We start from the raw sequence: 12293 nt of genomic DNA, 5'->3' as shown, positions 1-12293 counted from the left end.
CGGAGGAAAGGTTCGGGTATGTAAAATATTTGAGTAATATAGCAAACTCTAAACCTTCGCGAGTGCCTTCCCGAAAAAAATTCGTACGCGCGCTAATTTTTAGGAAATCACCACAATCTATATATCGATAAAAGGGTTATTAAATGCAGAATTCGATAAAATTATAAGCTATCATTTTGGTTATTTCTCTGCTAAGGCGAAAGAAACCGGTAAACAGTAAAATGACAGAACGCCATTCCGTCGAATTAATCGGGCATCAAACGTGATCTCTGATGAAATTAGCTGCACAGTGTTAATCACAAAGCATCAATCTCTCAAAGTGTGTGAGCATTTCCCCGTATTCCTACTGGTTTTCTTTTAATAGATCTCGGTTAAGTTCCAGCTGAAAAAGAATTTGCTAACTTGTTGCGTTCCGTGGCCGCCAGGAGGAAAGTATTTGATTTAAAAAAAAAAAAAAAATGCCGCCACCCTTTTATTCCTCGTTGTTCAGTTAACTTTCGGGCCAAATTTACAGAAATTCTGTCGATTCTACATACCCTATTAATTCATTTGAAGAGGAGACATCTTGCAGAAATCGAATTGGGAGTTTTCGCCTTCTAAAGATTTAAAAGCATGTCACGCCTTCTCGGATAATTATGTCAACACCGGGCTCACACTGTGAGCCGCCAACTCACAGCTGACGTTCACAGGAAGCAAAACACGTTTTTCCAAGTTAGCTTCTGCGAGCACGTTTTTTGTATAACCAAGGGGAAAACAACGTTGAACCAAAAACAAAAGAAAAAAAAGAAGAAGAAGAGAAACCGACAAGCAAGCGCCAAAAAACTCTTCAAATTTGTATCAGTGAAAGTGCGCAGCGAACCACGAACTTCTAAACAAAATCGGATAAAGAACTCAGTATGCGTATTTTTTCAATAAAAAAACTTCAACGCGCATTATAATATCTACGTGCATTTCATAGTAAATTACATTAGCTTTATTTTGGTGCAAGAACGAGAATTTTACGATGATTCAAACCAGAGTTATAGCTTTTTGAACATTTTGCATTTTAAGTATCACGTAGCGCGCATCAACAGAGAGGCCACATCAACAGCTGAGAAGAACAACTAAAAGTGTAGCTACTTTCGGTAGTACGTTTTTAAATAATTTATTAAATAAGGTTTTAAAGCATGGTTTTCTTCCATTCAATAGTTCAAAAGAAATGAATTTTCAAACTTTTGGTCACATGTTAATGACTGACGCATAATTTCCATGCGTGCAAGATAATAAAAACTCGCTTGAATTTTTTAAATAGTTCAAATCGACATTCTATTATACAAGATTGAAAGTAGAATATTTAAGGCTTTCAAAATCAATTAAACTACATTTATAGTATTAAAAGGATAGAAGTTTCACATTTTTCAAGTTGAATCAGTGAACAAAAGAAGTGCACCTGTGTGTTTTCAGTTGTAGTATCGCGTTTTTGAGTTCTCTTTCGAGGAGCTCGTTTGCAGTTTTCTCAAGAGCCTTCGTATGTGAAGTACACGAAACATTGCTTACTGGTCAAGGAAGATTCAAGATACTTAGCACATGACCTTCGGTGCTGCAAAGTGATAGGAAATTGACTTGTCTAGTATTTTCGAAAATCACAGCACTCAAACTCGAATATAAACAAAAGCGTTGAAATAGGATCTCCTGGATGAAGCCGTTTGCCGCGAAAAGGTCGCTGGGGAGTTCACGCCTCACGGAGATTGTCACCTTGATAACTTATTAACTTTTTTTACGAAAATACCTTTTTCTCAATAACTCGCGCGTGTTTTAAGATTTTTAATTATTTTTCTTTGAAAACGTAAGTTTAAGTAATTAACTTTAATTTGATCGAAAAATAACAATTCGGCAAAAAGTAGCCCCGCGAAGGTTTGGAGTAACCTTTTAAAGCAGCCGCTTTCTGAACTTTCTTAGAGGTTGGAATTAAACTTAGATAAACCCTCCGGGGATTAATTGAGGCTCTACAGTATTAGCAAAGTTGAATATAACTGAAAGGAAAAGAGGAATTAACGAAACATGCTATCACAGCCGGCTAACTAGAAAAAGCGTAATATAAGACTGAATAAAAAATAACAAGATCGGAAAATAACCAACATATTTTCGGTCGAAATCTTGTAATAGTTACAATAAAGTCTGAAAAAGCTTACCACTTTCTCTGAGCTCCCAAAAGCCGTTTTGATAAATGATTTTTTAGTTCAGCATTTACCGTGAACAGTTGATCAACGTCATCTTAACACATTCCGGTTTAGACGGTAGTTTTTCCCTCACCTGTGGTTTTTAACCTCGTTTAATACAGATACGTCACCGCTGCAGTCTGGATCTTTGTTCTAGGAACTCCAGATGTGTGGTCCAGTTTCCTCTCGCTGATCCCAGTGGTGTATTTTCACGAGGGAAAAAGTCTGTGTTTTAGTGTCATGGTTTGGGGACTTCTGATAGTTGGCATAGTACGATGGCACTATTTTAGGGCTTTTGAACAATCATTTTGTAAAGCATTTTGCCATTCTGTTTGTCTTGTCTAAACATTCACGTGTTTAATTCAAGCTTTGGATGTAATAAAAAAAATGCTTTTCAAAATTTCCCGAACCTAAAATTGCTGGGTTTATTAATTTTTTCCTTTTACAAACGCCGGCCTCAGCGGTAAGAAAAGTTCTCCTTTACTACATAAATCAGAAACGAGCCTTCATGACAAACTAAAGTGGTCGAATTTTTTTTAAAGAAAAGCATCGATAAATACGAATTTTTGTATTTTATCGGTTCAAGCACCCATTGTAAGAAGTCCCCACCCTCCCCCACCTCCACGTTTAGAGGTTGGAATAAGCCCCCTACCCCATGCCCCATGCCCCCTTCCCCTCCTATTTGATGAGCTGAATATCAGTAAAAGTTATTTTATAATAGAAGCCATAGCTCATTCGGCGTTCAAACCATGAGAAAATGATGTTTTTGTCTAATCTGATAGGCAACACCAAAAGAGATTGCTGTTTCGCAATGAATAGGGTGCTCAGTAGAAAACGAAAATTAAGGTGATCGGTAGCCCCGAGATACACTCATGTTGGATGTGTACTATATTTGTAATCAGAATGGACCAATTCGAAATTGATTTAATAGAAAGAACTTCTGTATCCTGTTTTCTAAAGCTCTTTGCAAGATCTTTGCAAGCTTCCAAAATCTTTTGGACAGGTGAGCGGAAGGTATCGTAAAGCAGGTGTGAACACAGAGGCAAACATCCTAAGCTTGAGACGCAAACATCAATGACTTACCGGCGAATGTCCAAGCAGCTGAAACTTTGATTACAGAAAACTACGTCGGATTATTGCGTATCACGTTTTCATGCATGCACAACATTTGGAAAGGGTTGGTTTCTATAGAAACTGTACTGTTGCGTCAGTGGGAACTTGAAGTAAAGAACAACTGATTTAGTTTTATCGACCAAGCTGGTTATACTCATGTAGTCCAGTTGGACACCGTGATGAGATTCAAAAGTGGACGTTTCTATCGTTATCCCTTCATCAGAGCGAATCAGTGCAAGAACTTCTGGGTCCGTTATGTGTGGTTTAATGATATCTCGAAAGATGGAACTACGTTATTGGTGGAAATGTGTTGACGTAAAATTCATGAAAATAGTATCAAACAAAAAGGTTTCGTTTTCAGGATCGAAAATTTACGTTGAAATACGAGCTTTCGATTCCCTCTCGGAATCTTTATCAAGTGAAGTAGAACGTTTTGTCACATGATTAGGCTTATTTTTCTTGAAGACCGTAACGACAAAAGGAGTCGGAAATTAAAAAGAACGGTAACAATTTTTGAAGAGATCTTTCTTTGACTTGTCATTGATGTACCAGGTCTGCCAGTGATTAATTGGCGTGATCTAAACTAATTTTAACAGCGATTGCTCAGTACAATTTTCAGAGGTGAATGGCAAGAACAACAAAAGAACGGGCTAAAACTGAACGTGGTTGAAAGACTAAATGCAAGTCATGGTCATATACCGCAGGTAGATCCAACTTTAAGTTGATATAACGTATGATCAATTTAATGAGTACCTCAGTACCAGTTAAATAAACATTGCTTTTATTCGATCTCACACTCATCAGTATCTCTTTCCTCCTGTAAATCTAGCCTTAAGCAATATATCTACAGCAACTACTAAATCTGTATCTCTATTTTTTACCTTGCATGCTATTTTTTTCTCAAATGTTTATTGATCCGGTTCCCGTCTATTCGTTTCAACTGTAATTCTATATCAACAGTCGCACAGTCTTCAAACATTATATTTAACAACTCTGTAATGAGGAAGCCTTATTCTATAAGCCCTATGTTTTCCTCTAAGGCTTCCTCACCACTTTCTCTGTAAAATGTATTTTTTTACTCTTATTTTGCTTTTTTTTTTATTTTGTAACGCGTGTGGTGAAATAAACAAACAAAAAAGAAATAAAATAAAAAACACCGAAAGCTTGCCGTACTTTAACATCCCCCCCCACCCCACGGGCAATTGAACTTATAAAGATTCCTTGGGGTCAAAAAGCCGTTTAAGTTCCCTACTCCTCGAGGACGAAATGCTTCACTGAACCAATCGCTCTTCATACTTTGTAGACAGAGATATACGTTAATGACACCTTCAAAACTATTTTGAAGCCGTTGCCAGGAAACTCTTCAACTCTCAAAAACTAAGAAAAACCCATGCGCGAATTACGCTAGACCAAACGAAAAATACGTTTCAAATTCCCTACTCCCCGGGCACGGGAAATGGTCAAGTGTCTTGGGCATGCCTGAAAGGAGATGTTGAAGGTTCGAATTAATCGGCACTGACATAACAGAGTACCCTGAAATTACAAATGTTTCTGAGGCAACTGCCTCGATTGCCTCTACGGGCCTGCTGGCTGCCTTGTAAACAAGACAACGAAAAAAAAAGTGACAGTGATAGGGTTGCCCATTTACTTGGATAAGCGTCTTACCCTAGCTCCTTGTAAGCAGGTCCAAATACCGAAAAGTGGTTTAGTATGATAGAGGATAGTACGCCATGAATAAGTGCATAAGGCAAAGTTCTGTTGGGGGTCTAACTTTGAAAAGCTCCATATCTCGGACGATGACTCCGCTATAATTAAAGACTGAGATATTGAGGAATGGTGGAAATGCACCAGGCAGAACTATTTAACTACTTTGAGCCTCTTAAGTTGAAGATGTATAAAACGTTGTCCAATTGTCCAGTGTTTGAAGCCTTCAATCTTCCGTCAAAAAGGTATTTTTAAGAAAACGGCTCTAGTTGCGGTCTGTTGTCAGTGTGGCAATATAAAAACACACTCAGTTTACTTCCCTGTCCTGTGCTGTATCCGCGCAGAATTCTACTGAGGACACAATTAAGGTACTGGGGTTTTGGCTCCCAAAGGGTTGCCGGGTTCAATGATAGGCAGAAACACAGGAGCGAATCCGCGAACTTTCGATTGACGGGTCCAAAATATTACATCGTGCACAGTGAACACTAAGGAAAGAAAATACCTATTCAGTTGTATTATCAGCTATCCTTTCCATGTTTATCAAGTCCACTGTTAATCCGGTTCAGTGGATCCGGCTTTAAATTGCTCTTGCTTATTCAACTGGCCGTTGTGTAGGAGTGCGGGGAGGCCCCATTGTCCCCAGCCCCAGAGAGCTGGGAAACTTACAGATCGTGAACATAATAACCCCGGTAAAAGTGAATACTAAGCAATTCAAACGCAATTTTTTTTCCACATGATAGGTAAGAGGGTTCTTTTGCTAGTTTTATTTGCCTGGCTCAACTAGGAAACATTGTTGCGGAAACATTGTTTTTTGTTGTTTCTCGGGTGGCTAAATTAGCGGGAAGCAAACAAAATGTTTTTTCTGTCCCGGTGGCTAAACGAGGAAACATTGTTTCGGAAAACAAAAGGTTACGCACGCGCATAATAATAAACTCACTTTGTTGCTACGAAACATTTTTAATGAGCAGCACTGGAAACTAGTCAACACTGGTTTCATGGTGGCTAAACTGGGAAACATATGTTTCGGAAGTAAAATTTGCGTCCGGGAAGCAAAAATGTTTTTGACCTGAGGCAAAAACATTTTCTTGTTTCTGAGCAGCAAAATTTGTTTCCGCAACATATGTTTCCCGAGCGGCTAAACTGGGTAACATTTGCCCCCAGAACAATGTTTCCTAGTTTAGCCGGCCAGGCCTTTAATTACACGTGCGCGTGCAGTAGGTTAGTAGGGGTGAATAGGTATACCAATATGCGGATTTAGTAGTAAAACAGATATAGCCTGAGACTATTTTTACGAATTCGCAGATCATTTCCAGCATCCACGAATTCGTGGCTCACTTATTCCCCACTCCTCCCCCCCCCCCCCCCCCCTTTTTGTTGCCGGATTCTGGATTTTGAAAGTTGTTATTGCCATTGGTAAATGAGATTACTGATTCCAGTTGATTATTTGAGAGTTGTTTTTAACAGTGCCAGTAAAAAGAGAGAAATATGGAAAATACAACCCCGCTTTACTGGTAAACGAACAGGCCCTCGCGACGAAATGAGAGTGAAGCATCGACCATGAATCGATGGCCAACTGATAACCGATGAGAATGATGGCCATTCACAAAGGAGTGACAACAGTGTTCCAAATTGCGTTTTAAAAGTCCATCGTTATGACCTCAATGTCCGGCGTCATGCATCAGTCAGTGGTTTTCCCCACTCGGACGTTTGATCAAAATTGCTCTCTCCTGGGGCAACAGAACTGTTAAATTCCCACCTCAGTGTTGGGAAGATTGACAACAACAATCGCATACTAGGTTAAGAAAAAACAAAGGCATACACAAAGTATCGTGGTCAGTGACTAACGAACAGAACACTCCAAATTTAGCGGGCACCAGGACATTGCCGGGAATTCTGCATCTTGATAAGCTGTGAGATCACTGAATTTCTCATGTGTTACTGTTTGAGAGCCATCTTATTGTTTGGATGATGGCTAGGTTCCCTGTTGCTTGTAATTTTAAAGAAAGCACCATGCATGTGGGTTTGTCTGTAAAGTTTTCCCCGTCATTCTTGTCAAATTTCACGAACTTGCGGTATTAAAGCTTGTTGTTTTCCCCTTTTAATGTTACTCACACAACAAGAGAGTGGCTACTCCGCATGAGAAAAGGGAGAGAAAAAAGCAGCGACCAGCCTCAGTGACCTCCTTCCATCGCCGGCAGTGGTTCATTCATCCATGAAGATCCATCTCAGCAAACTCGACTGCCCGCTTTGTCTCAGTGTCTCAGTGCTGATAAGTGTTGTTTGAACAACTGGGCCCAGGAGTACAAATTGTCGAGTCTATGGGGGCAAAAGTGTGACGAGAGTAGCACTTCATCCCCAAAAAATACAAAGCATTCCGCCATTGAGGAGCCACAAATAAAAATAGGAAAAGCTCAAAAGTTAGAAAGAACACACCGATTACAGGAGCTCCGTGAGAGTCTGGGTAACCTGTGCCAGAACTGAGGGTGGGGTTTTTATCTACCATTTAAAACAGTCAGAGGACAATCGCCCCAAAACCTTAATGAGCCAAGGGGGTACGTTGGCCGAGGGAGCTGTCGTAGCTGCGCCGATACGAAAACTGTGGCCAGCGAATTCGCTTGAATTAATTGTCTCACTTGTTAATCTGCCCCGATTAAGGAAGGAACAAGCCTCCCACGCAGTCGTTTTTAGGGGACTGGTAATACGAGTCCCCTTAAAACGACTGCGTGGGAGACTAGGAAGGAACCAGATTGAAAAGTAAATAAGGGCCCCGTGGTTGGAAACAAAGTATGGGACTCTAAATAAGCCAACATGGCAGATTAAGGGCACAAACGGGAATTCGCCTCCCAATTACTATAGATATATAGGCTGTCCTTTCCTAAAGGGATCTGTTTTGGAAACCTTTAATCGGACCAGCATATATTTAGGTGAAGACGTAGGCATGAACACCAAGTCTGAAAATGTAAAATGACGTTCAGGGTTGAAGTGGGAATCGCAGGTAAGTTCCCCAATACGAAGAAAACCGAAAAAGGCATGTGTCATAGCTACCCAAACCACTAACGAACCTTTGTTGGTGGTATATTTGACATTTAAGAGGTAGTAAAATAAATTTAATATATGCAATTTTATGGGTCTCCGAGTTTTGGAATTAACTCCCTGAGGTCGCTTTATCCCACGGAGAATGAGCTGTTAGCGAGGAAAAGCTTACAGGTTTAGCTTATAGCCGTGACTGGAATCGTAATGCTTTATGGATGATAAGTAATTTCTGATGGTACTGTGTTGAACCGAACGAGCCATGCAAACCGAAAAATTTATCAGGACATCCTCGTTGATGGGGAAAGTGGGTGCAAGTCCTGTTTGGGAGCAAAAGGAATAAGACTGTCGCATGCCAGAACTGTCGGTTTTCTCAGTGTTCTATGAAAGGGCCATTCCTAGGTAAAATTGGGCTTCTCCACCTAGAGACGGAATAGGCAGGCTGGAATGGGGTCTGGAGATGCACTGAACTGAGGAGCTAGCTGACGACTAAAGCGCTCCATGTGAAACCGAGAAAGAGATTCCGCAATAATATTTTGTTTCCCAGGGACATGTACTGCTTGAAAGTAGAAATTGTGTCTTAGAGTACAGAGGGTTAGATCCTTAACCAAGGGCTTAACTTTCGAGAATTAATGACCTCTCACCACACCTAAATTGTCACAGTGGAACTTGATGTGCCTGAAGAATGTCCACGGTGCCCCCATAGGTGGCAAGCAATAATGATAGCAAATAATTCTTGCCAAAGAATGCTTATGCCAGAAGATCCTAAATGTTGGTGGTGTAACCACTTACCCTGAAACCAACTAGTTTGAAAAAATCCCCCATAACCAATGGAGCAAGAGGCGTCTGTAAAGAGGGAGGGGGTCTCAGAGGTGTCCCAGTGAGAAGACAAGAACAACCCTATACCATTCCACTGTTCAATGAACAAGCTCCACATATCAATATCTTTGAAAACACTCACCTCTGGTAAGGCCAATCATTCTTTGTAAAAAGGGGCGTCCCAGGGAAATCACCTTACATGCGAAATTTAGAATACCGATCAGAGATTTAAGAGATCGATCGCTTAGATCGGAACTGATCCCGGAGGGCGGCTTTGATCCGCTCAATTTTGTCCTCTGGAAGCCTGACTTCCTTTGTTTGTGAATCAGTCTAGAATAATTCCCATTAACTGAAATACTTTACAGGGACCCTCTGTTTTGGCTGCTGAAATGGGGATGTTAAGGTTTTTGAAGGACAAGATCATGCGAGAGAGACTTGCCTGGCAAAGGGAATTAAAAGGGGCGGTTGGGACAGGAGGTTCATTTATAAGAAAGTCATTCAAGATGTGGCACACAAAGGAGATTGCACAGTTGTTTTGCAATATCCACTCAATGGCGTCAGAGAGCTGATTGAAAATAAATGGTGCCGAACGGAGCCCAAAGGAAAGCACTTTATCAAAATAGTAAAACCCATTCCAGAACATGTCGTTCCTACGTACCCACATCATTTTAGGGCCTTTTGAGAGGGGCGACCCTAAAAGCCGGAACGGCGGAATGGCCGAAAATATCCCCTTATCCTAAAACACGGAACGGGTTAGAGTTAGGTTAGGGTTTAGGGTTAGGGTTATAGTTTATTTGGGGTGATTTTCCGTCCTTCCGTGTTTTAGGATTTGGGTTGATTTTCCGCCATTCCGCCGTTCCGGTTTTTAGGGCCTTTTGAGAGGCATCAGTTGTGGGTTACGTAAGTCGAATTCTTTAGCTTAAAATATGAATTGCTGAAAATTTTAGCCTTAACGAAATCTTATTTCCCGGATTTACAAGCTGCTGTTGGCTTTCCGAAAATACCGATTGGGCTTGATCCGAATTTCAGAGGCAGGTAATTTCTTTCCAAACAGATAGTCAACCAAAGCGAACCATTGGGTCCCTCTATTAATTAATTTCGTATACGTAAATTTGTTCGGTTATAAGGTCGAGGACGAAACTGAACGCATTGGTGTTCGCATGGGCACTTTTGAATCTACTAAACTGCTGAAGGGATATATTGCAGGTTCGCCCCATTATATCGAAAAGGCCTTTGAAACTTCAGTTCTTTGTTCTCAAGACGGAGAGTCTTACAAAGAGGTCCCTCGTCCTAATTCTAAAATTATGTACATCAGGGCCCAGTTGTTCTAAAGCCGATTAACGATAATCCACGATTAAAACTTAACCGAGGTTTTCATCTCGCTCACTAAAAAAGATTTTAAAGGCTCATTTTAAGCCAATGGTAAAGAAACGTCTAAAGCAAAACTAAGCGACAAAAATCTTTTGGACGAATCCTTACGGATTAGTAAATATACTCGAATCAAAGTTTAGGTTAACCCAGGATTAGCTTAATCGGGCTTTGAACAACCGGGCCCAGACGTGAAACGGAATCACTGAGTAAGTAATCACTGGGCGAAAGCCAATAAACATGAAGTCAATTTAACCGCACAATTAACTGTACACTTACAGAAATCTCGACCGCAAATTAACGTTGGAGACTAGGCCAACTAAATGTTTTGGAGAGCTCCCTCTAGTTAACCCGCGAGAGACAGTCCATGATGCGAGCAGCGCGACTATTTAGGGAGTCCTTCCACCCTTACTACAGCTGTCCCAGGCGCATGATAAGAGCAGTGCAAAATCATGCCATCGTACAGTGTGGTACAGGCGGACAGAGGCACAAGAGCTTACGTGCCCTCCGCAGCATAAAAGAGATCTTTTATTTGCAAAGTGCTTATGTGCTCCTTACAAAAAAGTGTAGGGTTCATTTGAACACCATGATAGTTAAATTTGTAAACGGCCATCTAAGGTTAGTGTTCTTTACAAAGATAGAGAAATCTTCCACAGTTTTCGGTTTTTGATGGGCAGCAGTAAGCGTTATCGATCTAAAAAAATATTTTACTAAAGAAGTTGCCGTGAAGACAGCTATGTTAGATTAAAGTGCAGTTTCAAGTATTCAAAATACTACTACTTTCATGTTAGAGAAAAAGTTGTTCACATTATATCAAACAAAACGGTTTCGTTTTCAGGATCGAATTTTTTAAAAAAAATTCAATTGAAATTCATTGCCAGGCTCCGACATTGAATCGCGACGTTGGATATGAGCTCCTGGCGATCTACCGGAACGTTATGTCACGTGATATTTTATCAACTTAATCATGGGCAAGTAATTCATGGTAAGGTACCATATTGTCACCCACAAAGCCCTAACCCTCCATATAGTCACCCTTACCTTACCATGAATTATATGCCCCAATCAGAATCCACCTACTGCGCATATACTATTTGCAGGTCTTTGGAGGGTCCTAGAAAGAGGAGACGGTTGTTTTATGTGCACGCTCCGAAGTAAAGACGGTACTTTGCAAAATAGGCCTTCTAATAAAGTAAATGAAAAGGGAGGACAGAACTCTATTTTTGTGAAGGGGAGACCACAGGTACTCCAAGCTATACAAGACCTGGGAACTCTCCCCTTTTTCGGATGCCTGCCGGCGAGACTTGTGCAGTCAAGGCTCTTCTCGTTTCCAGAGCTCTCTCAGTTTTTTAAATTGTTGCGAATTGCGTGAAGTGATTTAACTGCTGACCAAAATATTGTAGGCTCTGGGGTCGAAGTTACTGATATTTGTAATACAGGCGCTGTCATGTCACGACAGATCAGATGTTGCAAAATAACGAAAAGCATAAGGATTTGTTCTTTTTTTTTTTAACAAAGAATTCTCCCCTCAAATTTCTTTGCCAGTGTATTTATATCTTGTGTGCTTTTTGGGTTGATTCAAAGCGATTCCTTGAACTTCTAGTTTCACTTTGCAAGAAACAAACTGGGGGCAATAGTCCTAAAGTGGTGATGATGTCACAAAATTACATTTGTGAAATGATGAGGTTTGATGAGGCACTTGAGAAGAACATAATGAAAAGTGCCCCTTTGGCATGACCACTGCACTACAAATGCTTCTACATTTGCCTTGGTTCTAACCAGTTTTGAAGTAAAGCGAAATTACTGGGGGACAGGTTTGTAAGGATTCACCAGAGCATAAAAGTGCCACTATCTCACCCCAAATTGCAATAACTAAAGATAACTTCTATTAATTTTTGGCAAGCGGGCAGTTTTCATCTCACTCTTTCAAATTATCAAATCCCTTAAACCTCACAAATTTCAACATTTCTGACATCATGCTTTAGCGCTCTATATGCTACAGAAACTAGGTTAAGCGCTGGAAGCATGGCTACTTAAGCACAACTAAGTGCAACAACTTTT

This window comes from Pavona decussata, unplaced genomic scaffold, assembly GCF_977016875.1.
Source record: "Pavona decussata unplaced genomic scaffold, jaPavDecu1.1 SCAFFOLD_192, whole genome shotgun sequence".
Lineage (NCBI taxonomy): Eukaryota > Metazoa > Cnidaria > Anthozoa > Scleractinia > Agariciidae > Pavona > Pavona decussata.
Note: the sequence above shows the minus strand (reverse complement) of the source record.